Source organism: Mizuhopecten yessoensis, unplaced genomic scaffold (assembly GCF_002113885.1).
Source record: "Mizuhopecten yessoensis strain PY_sf001 unplaced genomic scaffold, ASM211388v2 scaffold8393, whole genome shotgun sequence".
Lineage (NCBI taxonomy): Eukaryota > Metazoa > Mollusca > Bivalvia > Pectinida > Pectinidae > Mizuhopecten > Mizuhopecten yessoensis.
The window spans coordinates 283942-305920 of record NW_018407525.1 but is presented as its reverse complement, the minus strand read 5'-3'; the positions used below and the strand labels follow the sequence as shown (position 1 = coordinate 305920).

At 34.4% G+C, this 21979-nt stretch overlaps 1 long non-coding RNA gene across 1 annotated transcript in view; it reads left to right on the top strand.

Annotated features, from left to right (window-relative positions):
* Positions 1-7655, top strand: part of LOC110455894 — a 29803-nt gene extending 22148 nt beyond the window's left edge. The window contains exon 4 of the long non-coding RNA XR_002463517.1: positions 7491-7655. This is a non-coding gene — a long non-coding RNA (uncharacterized LOC110455894). The remainder of the gene's footprint in view (positions 1-7490) is intronic.
* Positions 7656-21979: the final 14324 nt, after the last annotated feature.

Sequence of the window (21979 nt, the reverse complement as noted above, 5' to 3'; positions counted from 1 at the left end):
AAAAAACATCCAACAAAACCCCGTAATGTTGACACTTTAAAACATAAGTCAGACGTATTTTTGTTGAAGAATATGGTATGATAAATATAGAGGTATGCTATATGCAGGCACTATTTTTTTATGTATGCACCTGAATGTTCCCTGTATGCATTTTTGCATACGATTGGTAGTATCATGTTTGTAAACTTCAGACCTAATGTAATTACCGACTATCTTTGAATAAACTTAACATAATATAAAGCAATTCGCTTTAGACATAGAGGATCTTACTTGAGTGTCCGTGTCATATTGAATTTATTGACCGAGTTAAATTAATTCAATATGACATTGGCACTCCTGTAATTTTCTATTATCACAAAACATTCACCATGTCATAAAACAAGCCTTCAAACACAATTATGTGTTATCAGCTGACTCTATGCAGGTCAAAACCAAAGTACTCCGATTATAGTATTGTCGATCCGCGCAGCGCAAAGTAGTTCCAGATTTTGTTTTAATAATGATCAGTGTTAAATGTAATAAAAAAATTAATGACAAAATAAACCTTAAACGTATTAGAAAAAATATAGTCACGGTATTGTAAATAAAATGTTCACTCGGTTTTGACCTATCGCAGCAGCTTTAAGTGTATTTTAGTGAACATGGTTTTGACCACTGACTTTCTAACGGGTGATATTTGTATTTTTAGTATACCTGGTTGTAACAGCTGACTGTATGACGGGTGATATTTGTATTTTTAGTAAACCTGGTTGTGACAGCTGACTTTTTGACGGGTGAGGTTTGTATTTTAAGTAAACCTGGTTGTGACAGCTGACTGTATGACGGGTGATGTTTGTATTTTTGTAACAGCTGACTGTATGACGGGTGATATTTGTATTTTTGGTAAACCTGGTTGCGACAGCTGACTGTATGACGGGCGATATTTGTATTTTAGGTAAACCTGGTTGTGACAGCTGACTGTTTGACGGGTGATGTATTTTGAGTAAACCTGGTTGTGACAGCTGACTGTATGACGTTTTATGTTTGTGTTTTAGTAAACCTGGTTGTGACAGCTGACTGTATGACTAGTGATGTTTGTGTTTTTTGTAAACCTCGTTTTGACCACTGACTGCTTGACGGGTGATGTTTGTATTTTTAGTAAACCTGGTTGTGACAGCTGACTGTTTGACGGTTGATGTTTGCATTTTTAGTAAACCTGGTTGTGACAGCTGACTGTATGACGGGTAATGTTTTTATTTTTAATAAACCTGGTTTAGACCGCTGACTGCTTGACGGGTGATGGTTGTATTTTTAGTAAACCTGGTTGTGACAGCTGACTGTATGACGGGTAATGTTTTTATTTTTAATAAACCTGGTTTAGACCGCTGACTGCTTGACGGGTGATGGTTGTATTTTTAGTAAACCTGGTTGTGACAGCTGACTAAATGACGCGTGCTATTTGTATCTTAGTAAACCTGGTTGTGACAGCTGACTGTATGACGGGTAATGTTTTTATCTTAGTAAACCTGATTGTGACAACTGACTTTATGATGGGAATGTTTATTTTACCTTGTTGTCTGACTGTATGACTGGTATTGTCGGTATTTATATTATATCTTGTGGTGAAAGCTGATTGTATGACGGTTGTTGTTTGTATTTTAGTAAACCTGGTTGTGACAGCTGACTGTATGACGGGTGCTTTTTTGTATTTTAGTAACCTGGTTGTGGCAACTGGCTGTATCACGGGGATGTTTGTATTTATATTTTACCTTGTTGTCTGACTGTATGACTGGTATTGTTTGTATTTATATTATACCTTGTTTTGACAGCTGACTGTATGACGATTGCTATTTGTATTTTTAGTAAACTTAGTTATGACAGCTGACTGTATGACGAGTGATATTTGTATTTTTAGGAAACTCAGTTGCGACAGCTGACTGTATGACGAGTGATATTTGTATATTTAGTAAACTTGGTTGTGACAGCTGACTGTATGACACGTGTCATGTGTAATATGTGAACGCCTGTCCTTCAGGATCGTCTTTTGTCGTCTCCGATATTTTGTTGTTGATCAACATGTATTTGCTATATTTTGTTCTCTCCTCGATTTTTGACAAGTGAGTTAACCGTAAGCTTGAGAAAGACGAGTAAATTTTCTGATTAAAAATCAACTTTTACATAATAATCACAACTGTATATTTTGAATGTTTTGATCACTAAAAAGGTTTAAAATTGTGTTAAAGAACGGGTACTGCATTTGTGTATTGAATTGCTCTCATTAGTAATAGTTTAGACGTAAAAGATCTTACATGCAAATCATATGTCTTTGGCTGTTAAGAATAGAAAAGCAATGTATCCATATATTAAAAAGGATTATAGAGATTTAAAATTGATAAACGTGACATTACAATCCTAAAAATTAGATAACGACCCTGTGGGTTCCAAACGATTCGGGAGTAACTGATTTAACTTCATTCTATAGACATTACCTGGAAGAGGGTCGTTCATTTGATAATTGAAAGACATATAATTTTATCAGGATGGCAACAATTGAATAATTTAATAAAAAACGTGTCGTTTTTGTACTGTTCCAGACCACCCAGTTGTACTCTTGTATTTATAATTCATACCAAGAACATAGCAAACCATGATATCGAAAGGATACACACGATTCAAAGATTAGCGTTAGGAAATTATTAGTAAAAAAATCTTTAATTAATTTTAACAGTGTCTTCCCTCTTAGATAAAATAAAGGCATTCTTCTGAATTGAATTAATAAAATCAAACCTAATTATTCATTGAACATGAATTTAAGTTATTCATACTTTTCCGAGGAGGTCTGTAGCGTTCTAAAGCAAATGATCTCGTAAAACATAACTGTATAATCTTTAATTACAATTACACAGGTCTCTATTCAAATACATCGAATTAAAAGTCGAAATTAATTTGAAAATAATCTGAAAGCTTTTTCAATTGTAACATGTTTTGTAATTCATGGGTTTTACATGTCAGGAAAGCCTCGTAAAACACTGAATGTACTCTAACTTAGCAGAAATTATGCATTGCTGGATTTGAAGTCAGTTAAATACCTTTTTGGGACTGATTACATTAAAGTATTGTTAGTTGCATATAGTTTAAACCTCGGTGGGTTTAGACTAATTAACATCATAAAGCGGTGGTATTGTCTGAACACCTTCGAGAACATGGAATGACTTTAACTGATCAATATAGTTCCTGAAACAAACCTTCTGCAAAAAGTGTTGAATAAGTTAATGTAATGTGTTTAATTCTGTCATCTTCTGCAGACCGAGTGTTGAATTCTGTCATCTTCTGCAGATCGAGTAGGCCAAAACCATATATTGTGCAACACGGAGCAGCTGTCTCCTTCAAACGTTTTGTTCAGGGGCAAACAAAATTTGACAGTGGAGCTTCTTGACACTGTCTTAAACACATACACGAATAATGTTTAACAGTTTGTAAATTATGTTTTTATATCAGTAACTCATATCTAATCGAAATAGGCACATATATATCTATTGTTTGTCAATACGAAACATTTCGTGTTAGCTATGTTACACAGCACACTCGTAAATTATATTATAATTTACATTACATATTTCATGTTCATGTAATAAAATAGCTTGACTCAGTATTAATTTGAAATTCACCAGTACCCCTTTATTTAAAAAAGAAATCAAATCATTAATAGAATTTACGTATTTCCTTATCTATTTAAACGCTACTTAAGACCAATTTGGTTTTCCAACTTTTTGGCCCCTAGCATCACCAATGAGTTGTAGAAGGAGGAAATAACTGTATGATGTAATTTAATATATGTCATACTGTTTTATAGGTGCAGTGACGTGTGGGTCTTACGTTCATCCTTCAAACGGAGCCCTCCCGTTAAGTCACCATTTGAGGCGATACACTCCATGAACAACCTTTCTGTTTTGCAACAAACTTAGTTCTTAGTTACAGACTTGCTCACGTTAAGGTTCCTGATTAAGAATATTCATTGTTATTCTTATTAGTTGCAACGATCGTTTGAGCAATAAATAACACAGCCTTTTACCGTCATAAAAGCCATTGCTTTAAGGTTTTCAATATATCTTGATAATCTGGATATATGCTAACAACATAGCTCATTATGCTATGGTATTTTTTGCAACATGCACACTACACAGGTTTTGTACTTATTGTAGCGAAGCTCGATTCTTTATTTCGAATAGATTAAATCTGTTTAGTGAAACATGATTGAAAAAAGGGAACAGACAATCGTGTGTCCCTACTGCAAGGGCATACAACACAGAAATGTTAGGCTTATGCTAACGTTGCTCGTAACTCTGATTTGGCATATTTTGCTTCTTTTTTTTTTTTTAGAAAGGTTCTGCATAGGGGAAGCTCGAGTGTAAGAGAAAGTCACAACGATTTGTTGACCGTCAGGTGGGCAATATGATCCTTTTGGTTTGGTTTGTTTGTGTTTTACATCCTATTAACAGCTATGGTAGTTTAAGGATGTTCCAGGTTTTGGTGGTGGGGGGAAAGCCGGAGTTCCCGGAGAAAAAACACTGACCTACAGACGGTACATGGCGACTGCCCCATGTAGGCCTCGAAGCCGTGGCCAAGTGGTCGAGTGCTAACGGTAGCAGAATGGCTGACACCTTAACCACTTGGCCATCGCGGCCGCCAATAAATATGATCCAATCCGACACGCTGTTTAATAGATGCAGTATAATAAAATTTGTTCGACAATGCTTCAAAGGACTATCTTAAAGTGTTACATTGACGAACTATCTTCATTACGTTTTAGAGGTTGTATCAATTATGATTACTGACGCTCCCGCCATCTTTGCGGTTTTCCAAGCTCTTGCTTAACTGTCAAAATCTCAATCTCCATCTTAAACTGCATCTACAATTGCTGTCAGTGCGTGTAACATATTTCCTCTTCAACATGTTTGCTTGCAACTATCTCCTTCTACGGAGGCAATATGCATCTTCTTTGCCAATTTGCAATTATCATCAAAACCATACCATTGCAAGTTCGTACACTTGTCATCCTAAAGAAATAATTTCCTATCAACAGTATTTCTTTGTACACCTTCAGCTGTGATTTAGTTGCTCCCGTTTGTCAAGCTTACACACTCTCTAAATCAGTAGACGTATTTAAAATTCTTATTGCGAGTCAATAGTCTATGACTGACTTCCCATTTACTTGTAGTGTATTTTTCTTCGTAAACATTAATTGTTCATTTTCATTCAAACTCTCATTTCATCGTTTTTCTCTAAATAGCGATCGAAATGCACCTTGAACACCTGTCTTCTTTCCTGTTTTGCCATATGAACAACATAGTACGCAAATATACTACCAAACCACTTTGTCTGTAGTCGGCTGGACTCTTGTAATATATCTGCAATAGATTGAAGAATATGCGCGCTGTACTATCAGCTGCAATTACTTTTCCTTTTACGTTGGAAACTATTCCCGCTATTATCCAAGTTATTGCGAGTGTCTATTCTATATGTACAATGTACCATATGTAGTCGTATTATTTACTGTCAATATCATCACTAGTCCAAGTCCAAAATGGGTAGCTACCTTGTACAAAAGATCAAGTGCCGAGCCTTTCCACACATAGCTTTCGTCTAGCAACTTGACCTAATCTATCGACCATGTTCTTATTCCGTACATCTACAAGGTCCTATCCTATAAAACAGTTATGTCCCTTTTCTTTCCCTATTTTCAGCAGTGATTACCTTCCTATCTGCGACACCATGCAGTCTCGTCTGGAGCGAACCGGCTTCACTATCTATAGTGCGATGACTACCACCTAACTATTTTCGTGACTAGCGCCCATTCTGGGTCGTCTCCACGATAGCTATCTCCAGTCATCTCATTCCGGCACTGCAGCCTTATCAATCAATTTTTCATGAACAAATAAACAAACGATAACTAAATAACGACTCAAAATAAGCTAATTCCAAATAAATAAATCACAATTAAATGAAACGAAAAAGAATGAATCTGTATCGATCGAACATGTTGGACGATGATGTTTTAAATGAAGCCTGGATCAGATTTGCCCGATAAGTTCGTTTTCTCCCGGAATACACACGGCGGAATGATGTCCTTTCCAACATATTCCCAGGAGAGTGGATGCAGAAACGTTATAGATATTCCACCTACCCGCATGGATCCTACACATTGTATACTGCCATACGTGATGTACTTGAAAACATATATTATTCAGTTCATGTGCAGTAGTATTTAAGTTTGGCGGTGGTATACATGGTATATAATGCTGATAGCTGACTGGTAACTGTATGATGTCATTCTGAGTCTTTCTATAACATCAGCGTGTTTATGGAACCAGGAACTATCGAGAAGTCAAACCAAAAACGGTTAAGAAAGCAAATCCAGGGATCCGGGACTCATGAACACGTTGACTCTGATTGTTGGAATCATTCACAATTCTACCTGTTCGCACATTAGACTGAGGTGTCTGATACAATCACTGTTGTCCTCAACCTTGACAGTAGTGGTTCAGTAATTATGTCCGTGTATTCGTAACTCATATGCAAACCGGATATTGACATTTCTTACATTTACTTTATTATGTTTATGACACCTTTAGTAGAGTGCTTGTGTACGACGTGTTCCCACACCTACATGAAACCTGATAGTTCATAAACCGTACAGAAAAAAACACTCCCCCTTTCAACCTTCCTCCTCCCGTTTGTGAACCATAAAGTAACTGTTTTTCTCTTAAACTCTCGTTCGTTGATGAATTGGAGAATTGTGGTTTCTCTCTCACAACCCATTATGCTCGTTAACCGGGTACCTTTTATTTTACTTTACAATGACATCTGTTTATAAACCTATCTACAAAGCGTTTCTGATAATATGACCTTTTTAGATCCTAGATATCAGACAGTTCTGAATTAATGAACAAGGTTTTCAGCTAAACTGCTTAATGATATAAACCTTTTAACGTGTACACTAGAGATTAAGTTCTTCATCACCGTCCGATGTAACATCGAATCATCTCTTGATACCCCATAAATAGATAATAAATAGTTTACACAATGATATTAACATATGTACTACCTTTAAGTTCATTGTCGGGTACCTGAATTTGTCCAACCCAAGGTATTATTGATCAGACAACTCGTACATGAACAATGTGTTTACAGCTTCGATGATCCGTTAAACAATTGATGTGGATATTTCACGGAGTATGTTGATGCTTAAAATAAATCACATTTATATATGTTGGAAGATCAGTTTTGTTTACACCTGTCTACTTTTGTTTATGCAAAGTAGTCATCTGTGTTAATTAACTAATGATAAAGTATCCATACGCCACTGTAGCTCCTTACTCTGACGTATCTTTTTCTATATCTATCATGAAGCCATTGACTATTTCAAAATATATTTAATGTCAGTAATGAGTTGGAATTATCCATAATTTTCATACACGGTATTAATTTGTACCTTTTTTTTCACTATACAGGTAAAATGTTTGAGAACACTGGTCACGGGAAGATGCATGAGAATTGTCTTCATCGTCATGAATAAGATATACGTTCAACGTATACTCATGAACACTTACGACTGTCAATCGGCATGATCAGGCGATTTCGTAACAATCTTGCTACTTCAAAGCAGTAAATCTCCTGCCTCAGTCCTGGGTCAGAGTTTTTTTTGAAACCATTAGGGAGAGAAACCCTTAATTAAAATATAGTGACAATTTTCACAAATTAGATTAACATCAGTCATGCATGGTCAAATTGATTGGAAAAGTAAATGTGACCTTTTTGTTGATCTTTATTTGAAATATATTAATATGAAAAACTATACAATATCAAAAGAAAAGATTGGATTGTGTTGCAAAAGACAGCAATAGTAACTAAATAGACAACAGCAAATTGGTAAGCAAATATGACACCTCATCCCCCTCCTGAACAGAATAACGAAAGCGATACCTGGCGTTCAAAACAGAGTAAGCGAGAAGTGCACTGCATGTGGTACATTCATATGTTCATTAATTTGCATTATAACATATCCCAAGCAAGCGAACAACGGTATTACTCAACATACTAACATTATAACATATCCCAAGCAAGCGAACAACGGTATTACTCAATATACTAACATTAAAACATATCCCAAGCAAGCGAACAACGGTATTACTCAACTACTAACATTATGACATATCCCAGCAAGCGAACAACGGTATTACTCAATATACTAACATTATGGCATATCCCAAGCAAGCGAACAACTGTATTACTCAACTACTAACATTATGACATATCCCAAGCAAGCGAACAACTGTATTATTCAATACACTAACATTATGGCATACCCCAAGCAAGCGAATAATGGTATTACTCAAAATACTAACATTATAACATATCCCAAGCAAGCGAACAACGGTATTACTCAATATACTAACATTATAACATATCCCAAGCAAGCGAACAACGGTATTACTAGATATACTAAAATTATAACATATCCCAAGCAAGCGAACAACTGTATTACTCAATATACTAACATTATAACATATCCCAAGCAAGCGAACAACGGTATTACTCAATATACTAACATTATGGCATATCTCAAACAAGCGAATAACGGGATTCATTTATAAACATACACTATAATCTACCTACATCAAACAAATAACATCACTAAAGCAAGCGAACAACGGCAATACTTTAACAACATGCATAAACATACCTCAAACAAGCGAACAACGGTAATACTTTATAAACAGTTATTATATCATATCTCAAACAAACGAATGACGGGATTACTTTATAAACACACTCTATCATCTACTCAAGCAAGAGAACAACGGTAATACTTTAAAAACATGCATCAACATACCTCAAATTAATGAATAACGGTATTACTTTATAAACATACGTAATAGCAAAGCTCAAACAAACGAATAGCTATAATACTGTAAAAACTTACATTACAACATAGCTCAAAAGGTGGTTATTTACGTTTTCAAACAATGTTAGACATTCTTTTTCAAAATGAGTGAAACTGTTGAATATCGTGATTATTGGCTATCGTGTAATATATTTAATTTGCTATTTTAGCTCACCACGAAATGAAATTGCCGCAAAATTAGCCATGTAGCAATAAACTACATTTCCTATATTTAAATACTTTCATACACTGAATGTATTTACTTCTATCGTCCACCATTGTTTTCTGTTGTGTTGTCGTTGCAGAATATCACAATGCTAAAAAATGATATGCGTCCAATGACTTTCGATATATGGAACATTATTTTTCCGATAAGTTCAACACATATTCATCAACATTGTTCTTTCTATATCCTGTTTGTAATGTGCCTAATTTTTGGCCATGATCAGAGTTTGCCAAGCTATTTTGATTCCTTGTTAAGCATGCAAAGAAGTAGAGACACTCTGAATCTATTTGCTAAGAGCATGTCGAAATATGGTTGCTGTGGAAGTAATACGTGTAGGTTAGAATTTTCATTTATTTATACGAATGATTTTATTTTCCAATACATCATTCTCTATCTCTTATATGACTACAACTGATAGACAACATGGGGGATATAAAATAAATCCTTCATAAACATTTGTCAGAAACTCAATATAATAAATTCTATAGATCTGTATAACACTGATGCATAAATAACGCTATCGGTATAATGCGTATCAGAACGAGGCAGTGTTTTTCTCTACGAGGTAGATTACTGCCACCTAACTATAAAGGGAGATAAATCGCTATCTCCTTTATTGTGTCAAAATGGTGTAACTTTGTCATTTCGAGGTGATAATTGATTTATCATAAAGATCTGTAGATATATTTAACAATTTCCGCCAAACTTTACGACAGATCGATACCTCTCACTTCCCGATAATCTGTACAATAAAGGACCTCTCAACCAATGCGGCCATTTTGTTGGGAAGATAACGGAGTACATCATCTCTAATGTTTTCCATCTGTGTGGACGGAACACAGCTTAGGCATTATTGAAGAAAGATAGAGTGAACTTTCCCAAGATGAATTAAAACCATTTGGAACTGTTATATAAAGTCAATGAAATCTCACGTTTACCAAGACTATAATGCAAATTACAAGGCAGAATAAATCCACGGTAATGGACCTATGGTGTTAGCTACCTTCAGCAGCAGATGCTCATTATAGTTAGAACAGACTCGGTTGCATTGAGTTGTGCCCAAGGCGCTATATCGAGCAATTTCTTAAAATTCAATTATTATATTTCATATTCTGGAAACTTGAGATTACGCCATTGTTCTGTCATTAAAGTTATTATCTTTGAGAATATGCGGAAAACGTTTTTTACGTAATTGATAAATATTGTATTTTTTCGTTTTAGTCTTCCCTTATCATTCTTTGATGATAAAGCTACGCTAAATACATTAGTTTCTTTTTTATTTAAAAGAATATAATCTTTATGTTATTTGACATTTGGATGTTTTATACAAAACGTTTTCGTTTTTATTTACAAATAAGATCAGTGTTAAATAGAAGAATAATAGTAAAACTGTATAGTTGACTTTTTCTCTATGAAAAAGCAAATTTGCATATGCAAACTGTTTACTTTTAACATCAATATATCGTCACGTTCAAACACTTCTATACATTTACAACCCGAATCAACAGATATAAGGAGGTCAGGTTTATAAGATTACTGTATTATCACCTGTGGACCAGATACTACTGTTTGTGTTTTGTTTTAAGACTTTCAAGACCTGCAGTCAAGGTAAATTGATAAGATCAAATGTGACGCTGTTTGGTCGCGCGTTCACTAAGGGTTGCATTGCACTGTTCGATTCGCTCCCGTAGCTGTCATACATAAGGTAGCCACGTTAATTCAGTCGAGTCTCGACTAGTCTCGACAAAGCCAGCTAAAGTCAAAGGGTTATACAGTCAAGATACGTTGAAAATTGTTTTTGTTTTTATTTCTTTTCAATATTAAATATTCTCCTTTGAGTATGTGATGCCAGTTATGATAACGTGGTATGGGTAAGCTGTGCAGGTGTTGTGGATATGCTCCCTGTCTGAGAGCCCACAACCCTCGTTCACAGAATAGCAAGCTTTAAGGACACCTTGCAATACAAACAGAATTACAATGTAATGGTGTTATTTCATTATTGAATCTAATAAAAACTTTGTATATTTAAAAAAAATAAAACTAATTATACTGAAACGAAAAGTACTGCAAGCACGTTTATTGACACAATCGAATATATATATCTAAACATTTGAGTTTAGAATTCATGAAGCTTCTGAGGTTCGGGGCATTTGATTGCTTGTTGATTTGTTCCGTGTGAACAGTGCCCTACTACCTGTTAAAGGAAGAAATCAAAATTAGTGCATGCACAGTGAAGTATCTTAGTGCATCATGCCATACGTCAGCATCAGTAGTATTTGGGACTGACACACCACTTCTTAACAGTATAAACCCATGTACGGAGACAGCTTGTTTAATAAGAACATAACTACGAATTATTTATTTATCAGTAAGTATAGAACTCAATTTGTATGTTATAGAGATGCAAAGTCGGACCCGGATGTAAACTTACTTAATGGAATATGATATATCACATTACATACAAATAATGCAGCCATCATAATCCTTTCATCAATCATTTTTAATAACATATAAATTAATAAAACACTTGACAAATATTCATTAATGAATCGGTAAACAATCTCAGAACTCTGAATGGCATTAGATTAATTTTCATGTCAGATTTATTCTATGAATGCCATGTTTTTGATTATTATATTTTATGGATACTATGTTTTTAAATACATATATTCTATTTATTTTTGATTCACTGAGTTACAACAATTAGCAACGTTATCAGGAAATGCTGAATATCAGTTTAATATATATTTTAAGATATCTTTTGTTATGAGAGGGGAAATTAAGTAATAAAGATAACAACATCTGAATTTTATTGCTTTTTTAGAATAAACCAATATATCTTACTTCTTTTTCGAATGTAAATTAACATATTTGAAATATACCATAAGATAATAATATAATTATCATTACGTGTAAATAAAAAAGCACAAACACTCCTATATGTTTACATTATCATTAGCAATCAAATATACTTATAACATCATTTGGTTTTAATGCATACTTATGTTTCACATAAAGTATACTAATGTATCAAAATGCATTGTTGCCTCACTGAGACATTGAAGCGGCTGGGACTACTGAAACATGTATGATGCTGTAGTACATGCGTGCATTGTTATAGTGGTGCTTTAATACTTATACTACTTTTACCCGCTTTTATTATACCAATAAACGTAAACTAACGCTTAAGTATGCATCGGTGACCTTAATTATGTTTTTATCAGAAAACTAAACAAAACTGGTATATCCTTGTAAAAAGACGTGTTTTTATATTTCCGTTGTATGATTCATGATTACTCAACAAGTTGAAACGTTTTAATAAATATATAAGAATTTGACGTATTACTAATGATATAAATCACAGCAATTAAACATATTAAAAGAGAATTAATATGTATGTTTAATACAAACAATAATTATCGAAACTTCCAATCCCATTAAGTCATACAATATAATATGCACCTAGATATAATCTGTAGGAATAATTTATCAATTTCATTAAACTACCTGATAAATATTTCATCTTCAAAACAAATTATTGACGTTTGTGTTAGGCGATGCATTAGAAGCTAAGACATGCGCAGGCGCCAACGCTGTCTATATATACGTCACGTGATCAAATACCATTATTGTTGCGCTGTATTTAATACATTAACAATGAGATAATATTATAAAGGGATTAATTTGTATAACTTTTCGTTTTCACAGGATTTCAAGACGCACGAATTGACTGTAATCAAAAATTATATTTACATATATTTCTTTCATGCACATACTCGCCCATATGTAATTTGTTATCAATAGATGAAAAAGAAACGCGTGGATTCTCACTAATTTTTTTTAGCAATAGAGTCATTATTGATATCCTTAGTACATTCAACTTCATATGTTCATTGGTGGATAATTAGCCGCCTATTAATATCATACAATTTACATCATACCTCGTGTATTTAAGCCAGGTTTTGAAGTATTTTGTGGGCTTTGGTACAGACAACTACATCAGCCGCCGTGCGTTATATCGGTGAACAAAGCTCTACACATGACAGGGTATGGCAGTGGAAGGAAGGGACAAAGAAATATCAAACCGGTATGTTTTCTGGGGGAAAATCTCTTGCACAATCTGTGCATTTCGTAGTAAACGAAGTATGATACAAGTATTTAACAACTGGTATGTTTTATTTGTGGAAAGTGAATTAATCGATCAGAAAGGAGATTGAAAAAAATATCATAACAAGACAGGTGAGCGACATTAAAATGATTGATATGTCAGATGTCAAGTATACACAATTCAACTTGGAAGCAATGAATCAATTCGGAGAAACCTTTCTATGACTTTTCACTAGATAGCACTATTGTGCTATGCCTTGCATCTCCTCGCCTTTGATATGATTATTGACAGACAGGAAATTGCTATTTTGCAAGCAGATACCATAGCATATACAGGTGTGATACTGAATATATACAGGTATATTTAAATTAGGTTTAACTCAGTAGTAAATCATATCAGGTTTACCCAACGTGACTGATACTGTTGTATGGTATCACCACCCGTAACGGATCAAAGATAGAAATTCAATTGAAATACCTCAAAATGGCCTGTAATATTCACTTACCTTTTTCTATTTTTTTTTGTGTGTAACATAAATATGGTGGTATGATTTGTTAAGTGAATTCATTTCACCATTGTTACAGTTTATGTTATAAAACTAAGATTCGTACAACTGATAACGCATAAATCGTAATTGATTAAGTGAATTTCTACCCCGACTAAAAACAGGTTTGCATTCTCACGAGATATGGGTTATTTGTCTGTGTTTGTATATCCCTGGTGACAGGAACACCCTGGCCGTGCCATACTCTACAGGACGAAAGCCTTCTCTTCATGTGACCTTTTACCAACAGTGGGGCATGCCAATTTGTCACTTTCTGAAATAGCTATTCAACGACAAGTTCAAGTTAATTGAATATATTTTATAACCATTAAAAAAGGATTGGTAACATTTGATGAAAATGTGTGTCCATTTTAGCATCTTACCACTATAGGTTTTAAAATATAACACGACATTTACATCTCAATTTTCACTGATTTCTTTTATAACCAGAATAATTCTGATAAAAGAATTTTTTTAATAGCAAGTATATAAATAGCGTAGGTTTAGCAGTACTAAAACAAATTAATTTTGGTACGGACTAATTAGTGAAAAACAAGTCCACATGATAACGATTTCATATTTAAATATGTCAAATGATCATAATATGACTCTGACAATTGGTAGATAAATATTAAATACATTGATCTACTGTATGTGTTTCATATGTCTTTGAACAAAAAAATAAAACAAAAACACATATTTAATTACATCCGGTCTGCAGTTTTAAACAACAGTCTTTCCAAAAATAAATGAAGAATATTCTTCTCTTTTCATGACCGTTGTTCAAATGTTTCATGAGTATATTTATCTATTTGTTTCACACTGCGATTCTCGAATGTTATATTTTTTGTTTGTTCAAATAAGCATTATTAAGCAAGTAAGCGATACACGCTGCTATAATGAGAGTTCATTAGGTGCGAACAACTTTAGGAAAAAAATCTCAAAATCATTGAAATAAATCAAAATGCAATCTTGATAATAACAATGTGATAATTTCTCAAATATGACTCATACTTCAAAATAAATACTGTATTATTTCTTGCAACATTTCAGAAATATTTCGGACATTGGTTGTCGTCACGTATATTTGAATTGCTACATATGTAACACGGAGACATGGTTACAAACATTACGATCAAAAGCTCAATGTTTTAAATGGCAATTTATATTAACCATTATAAGTTCACACTTCATCAAATGCGTACCAGACCACCAACACGGGGCTTGGTTAGACATTAGGGTACATGTCATCACTATATACTTCATTAAATGTGCACCAGACCACTAACACGGGGCTTGGTTAAACATTAAGGTACATGTCATCACTATATACTTAATTAAATGCGTACCAGACCACCAAAACGGGACTTGGTTAAACATTAAGGTAAATGTCATCACTATATACTTTATTAAATGTGTACCAGAGCACCAACACGGGGCTTGGTTAAACATTAAGGTTCATGTCATCACTATATACCTCATTAAATGTGTACCAGACCAGCAACATGGGGTTTGGTTAAACATTAAGGTACATGTCATCACTATATACATCATTAAATGTGTACCAGACCACCAAAACGGGACTTGGTTAAACATTAAGGTAAATGTCATCACTATATACTTTATTAAATGTGTACCAGAGCACCAACACGGGGCTTGGTTAAACATTAAGGTTCATGTCATCACTATATACTTCATTAAATGTGTACCAGACCACGAACACGGGGCTTGGTTAAACATTAAGGTACAGGTCATCACTATATACTTCATTAAATGCGTACCAGAGCACCAACACGGGGCTTGGTTAAACATTAAGGAACATGTCATCACTATATACTTTATTAAATGTGCCCCAGACCACCAACACGGGGCTTGGTTAAACATTAAGGTTCATGTCATCACTATATACTTCATTAAATGTGTACCAGACCACCAAAACGGGACTTGGTTAAACAGTAAGATACATGTCATCACTATATACTTTATTAAATGTGCACCAGACCACCAACACGGGGCTTGGTTAAACATTAAGGTACATATCATCACTATATACTTCATTAAATGTGTACCAGACCACCAACACGGTGCTTGGTTAAACATTAAGATACATGTCATCACTATATACCTCATGAAATGTGTACCAGACCACCAACACGGGACTTGGTTAAACATCAATGTTCATGTCATCACTATATACTTCATTAAATGCGTACCAGACCACCAACACGGGGCTTGGTTAAACATTAAGATACATGTCATCACTATATACCTCATGAAATCTGTACCAGACCACCAACACGGGACTTGGTTAAACATTAAGGTACATGTCATCACTATATACTTCATTAGATGTGTACCAGACCACCAACACGGGGCTTGGTTAAACATATACATGTCATCACTATATACCTCATGAAATGTGTTCCAGACCACCAACACGGGACTTGGTTAAACATTAATGTTCATGTCATCACTATATACTTCATTAAATGTGTACCAGACCACCAACACGGGACTTGGTTAAACATTAATGTTCATGTCATCACTATATACTTCATTAAATGCGCACCAGACCACCAAAACGGGGCTTGGTTAAACATGAAGGTACATGTCATCACTATATACTTCATTAGATGTGTACCAGACCACCAACACGGGGCTTGGTTAAACATATACATGTCATCACTATATACCTCATGAAATATGTACCAGACCACCAACACGGGACTTGGTTAAACATCAATGTTCATGTCATCTCTATATACTTCATTAAATGCGTACCAGACCACCAAAACGGGGCTTGGTTAAACATTAAGGTACATATCATCACTATATACTTCATTAAATGTGTACCAGACCACCAAAACGGGGCTTGGGTAAACATTAAGGTACATGTCATCACTATATACATCATTAAATGTGTACCAGACCACCAAAACGGGGCTTGGTTAAACATGAAGGTACATGTCATCACTATATACTTCATTAAATGCGTACCAGACCACCAACACGGGGCTTGGTTAAACGTTAAGGTACATTTCATAACTATATACTTCATTAAATGCGTACTAGACCACCAACACGGGACTTGGTTAGACACTAAGGTACATGTCATCACTATATACTTCATTAAATGCGTACCAGACCACAAACACGGGGCTTGGTCAAACATTAAGGTACATGTCATCACTAAATACTTCATTAAATGTGTACCAGACCACCAACACGGGGCTTGGTTAAACATTAAGGTTCATGTCATCACTATATACCTCATTAAATGTGTACCAGACCAGCAACATGGGGTTTGGTTAAACATTAAGGTACATGTCATCACTATATACTTCATTTAATGAGTACCAGACCACAAACACGGGGCTTGGTCAAACATTAAGGTACATGTCATCACTAAATACTTCATTAAATGTGTACCAGACCGCCAACACGGGGCTTGGTTAAACATTAAGATACATGTCATCACTATCTACTTCATTAAATGCGTACCAGACCACCAACACGGGGCTTGGTTAAACATTAAGATACATGGCATCACTATATACTTCATTAAATGCGTACTAGGCCACCAACACGGGACTTGGTTAAACACTAAGGTACATGTCATCACTATATACTTCATTTAATGCGTACCAGACCACAAACACGGGGCTTGGTTAAACATTAAGGTACATGTCATCACTATATACTCCATTAAATGTGTACCAGACAAGCAACATGGGGTTTGGTTAAACATTAAGGTACATGTCATCACTATATACTTCATTAAATGCGTACTAGACCACCAACACGGAACTTGATTAAACATTAAGGTACATGGCATCACTATATACTTCATTTAATGCGTACCGTACCAGACCACCAACACGGGACTTGGTTAAACACTAAGGTACATGTCATCACTGTATACTCCATTAAATGTGTACCAGACAAGCAACATGGGGCTTGGTTAAACATTAAGATACATGGCATCACTATATACTTCATTAAATGCGTACTAGACCACCAACACGGAACTTGGTTAAACATTAAGGTACATGTCATCACTATATACTTCATTTAATGCGTACCAGACCACAAACACGGGGCTTGGTCAAACATTAAGGTACATGTCAACACTATATACTTCATTAAATGCGTACCAGACCACCAACATGGGGCTTGGTTAAACATTAAGGTACATGTCATCACTATATACTTCATTAAATGCGCACCAGACCACCAACACGGGGCTTGGTTAAACATTAAGATACATGTCATCTCTATATACTTCATGAAATGTGTACCAGACCACCAACACGGGACTTTATATACTTCATTAAATGCGTACCAGACCACCAACACGGGGCTTGGTCAAACATTAAGGTACATGTCAACTCTATATACTTCATTAAATGCGTACCAGACCACCAACATGGGGCTTTGTTAAACATTAAGGTACATGTCATCACTATATACTTCATTAACTGCGTACCAGACCACCAACACGGGGCTTGGTCAAACATTAAGGTACATGTCATCACTATATACTTTATTAAATGTGCACCAGACCACCAACACGGGGCTTGGTTAAACATTAAGATACATGTCATCACTATATACTTCATGAAATGTGTACCAGATCACCAACACGGGACTTGGTTAAACATCAAGGTACGTGTCATCACTATATACTTCATTAAATGCGTACCCGACCACCAACACGGGGCTTGGTTAAACATTAAGATACATGTCATCACTATATACTTCATGAAATGTGTACCAGACCACCAACACGGGACTTGGTTAAACATCAAGGTACATGTCATCACTATATACTTCATTAAATGCGTACCAGACCAGTCATCACTATATACTTTATTTAATGTGTACCAGACCACCACCACGGGGCTTGGTTAAACATTAAGGTGCATGTCGTCACTATATACTTTATTTAATGTGTACCAGACCACCACCACGGGGCTTGGTTAAACATCAAGGTGCATGTCATCACTCTATACTTCATTAAATGCGTACCAGACCAGTCATCACTATATACTTTATTAAATGTGCACCAGACCACCAAAACGGGGCTTGGTTAAACATCAAGGTGCATGTCATCACTCTATACTTCATTAAATGCGTACCAGACCAGTCATCACTATATACTTTATTAAATGTGCACCAGACCACCAAAACGGGACTTGGTTAAACAGTAAGGTACATGTCATCCCTATATACTTTATTAAATGTGCACCAGACCACCAACACGGGGCTTGGTTAAACATTAAGGTACAAGTAATCACTATATACTTCATTAAATGTGTACCAGACCACCAACACGGGGCTTGGTTAAACATTAAGGTACATGTCATCACTATATACTTTATTTAATGTGTACCAGACCACCAAAACGGGGCTTGGTTAAACATTAAGGTGCATGTCATCACTATATAGTAGTCAAGTAATGCTCTGCTTCTATGCAATTATAGTTAGAAGCAAAAAAAAAAAAAATGAATACATTTTCAGGTCATAACGGAAATTGTACGGAGTCGTCGAATTCTTTTAGTCAGGATATTGATAGAGTGTACTTCTACATTTTGATTATTTGATTTACTTTGGCGATAATGCAAAATATTAGAATGTGGACTGCTGGATGAAAAGACATGCTCGTAGAAATCCTTATGTGAAAATAAAATCGTTTCAACAGGAATTCGTGTTAGATTTATGTTGATTTAATTATGATAAATCTAATAGGACTAATGACAGATACTTTACGTTTGACATGTATTTCGCCGTAACCTTAAACGTGCACAACGTACTCACAGGTAGTGTAGTGTATTGCAAAATAATTCAGTTTGAATTTGTCTTTAAGAATATGTGAATAATAGCATATGATTGTGCATGTCTGAATAATTTGTTAATTGAATATTTCCTGTCGTTGACTTCGCTCAAGAACTAAGCAAATTCTTATTTATAATCAAAAAAGCGTTTTGTTGTTAGACAAAATATATCTAATACCTGAACTACATATTCGCAAAACAGCTTTCAGCTTTGGTAGTTGTTTTATATTATCTTCTTTATATAAAATCTTATCATAAAGTATTCAATAATGTGTATAAAGAAGTATTTTCATAAAAGTATACATCAGTATTAGGATAATCCCCCCCCCCCCCAAAAAAAAGTGTAGCACACGTTAAACATTTTATACTGAATTCATCTACAGAATATTTGATATCAATATTAGGATTTGTTATATCATGATTACCGTTAATTACCGTTAAAGCAGAAGTATTTCATTGTTCTCTAATAACAGTTAAATATAGTAAAATAATACAAACATAATATGTCATATGATACATAAATGGTGTTATTTATATAATAAATAAAAATTTTCTTTTCGTTATTTCTCTGTTTGTGTCGTTTAAAATAAACAATACGTTATTTATTTTACAAAAAAAATAATAAAAAAAAAATGATATAGAAGTGTTGCATTCCGAGTGCTGTTATTACGATGTAATATTTTCTATAAATGTTTGTTATGTTATAAAGACAAACGTGTTATCACTACAAGTCATGCATGGACTGGAAAGAGAATCGCATTGCCCCTTTGAATATTACTTGTACTGTCAAACTGTTAGACATTTTTTCATTACCTAAACGCCATCTATGAAACCTAACACCGTGGTAATATTCTATAGCTATCACAAATTATTAACATTACACTGTTTTTTTAATACTTTCACTGAAAAATGATTATCATATAAATGAACAATCAGGTGATCTCGTCTTAAAATTGTGTATTTTTTCTTTTGACACAAGGCTATCAGGTTGAACGCTGAGTTTTTTCTTATTTCCTTATTTTTCTTTTCACCTGCTATAATAATGTGCCATTGATTTAATGTTCTCACTGAGGAGACATTGCAGACAATCGACAAGCGATTAAGAATGTGGAAGATGTTTGTTAACGAGCTTGGAAGTGAAAGATAAATATTTTGTTTACCTGACAGATGAATTAAATTATGGTCCGTGAAATTAGCACAATGTATGACGTAGAACACCCATTGTTGTGTATTTATATCATTCAAATCACAACAATTGATTATATCATCTTATCAGAGAGCAAGGATATTGATATTCAATTTGTCGTTATTGGCCTCCATGCTACCCTGCATGGACTCATCTCTATACAGGACCTTGAAACAACATATCAAACAGATTCAATTCAAACTGAGATCATCATCATTACAAAGGGACGAGTGTAAGTATCTATTTTGATCATATTGCAAGTTATATTTTCCACGTAGATAAACACGAGGCCACAATTACTATAGTTTACCATACAAATGACAAAGAAAAACAGTCCAATCAAAATATTTGTTTTTGTAAAAAATGCCAAAAAATTATATTGTCATTGAATGTTTGCCTTTATTGATTGACACTATCATGCTGCCATCCAAAGCCACACCTCCCTTCTCTACTCTTTATAGTTTGTGTGTACGCTGTCAATTTAGATTTCACCTTGATATTGAACCATTAAATCGTACTTTAACCTTTTATAAACATACAAGTGTATTCAAGTACCTGAGCATAGGTTGTGGACTAACACAAGTATAGGATACAATTATAAACTATCAATTATCTATACTTTATTGATTTTGCAAATCTAAAAGACATTCGTTACCTTTAATGTAGTTTACATAATATTTATGTTTGGTTCAGGAGACTTTTTAAGTGTGTAGAGAAACCAGATGGACAAATTAAAACACATCTAGAATAAACATTTCCTAACAGATCCAACATTATTGAGACGAAGTTGTTTCATCACAGGCTCCATTCTTCTTATAAAACTTAAAATCCTATATTGATCTCCTAACCACTAAAAGACCTGGATATTCTGAAGATGTTTTACGTTATTCTTGACAACTTAAGTAAAATAGAGGCTGAATGATACATTGATAAACAAATTTAAAAGCTTCCTTTACTTGTTCTGATTTTAAACTAGGACCCACCACTGAATAATTCAATTTCATATCATAAATAAATTGTAGCTTAATTGCAAAACTGACCTTCGATTGGAGAATTAAGGACTGATAACAACAATATTGTAAGGAACACACTAGTGTGAAGCTAACATTATATATTAAAATTATTGCTTTGAATTGTAAATTGTACAATCTAACACTT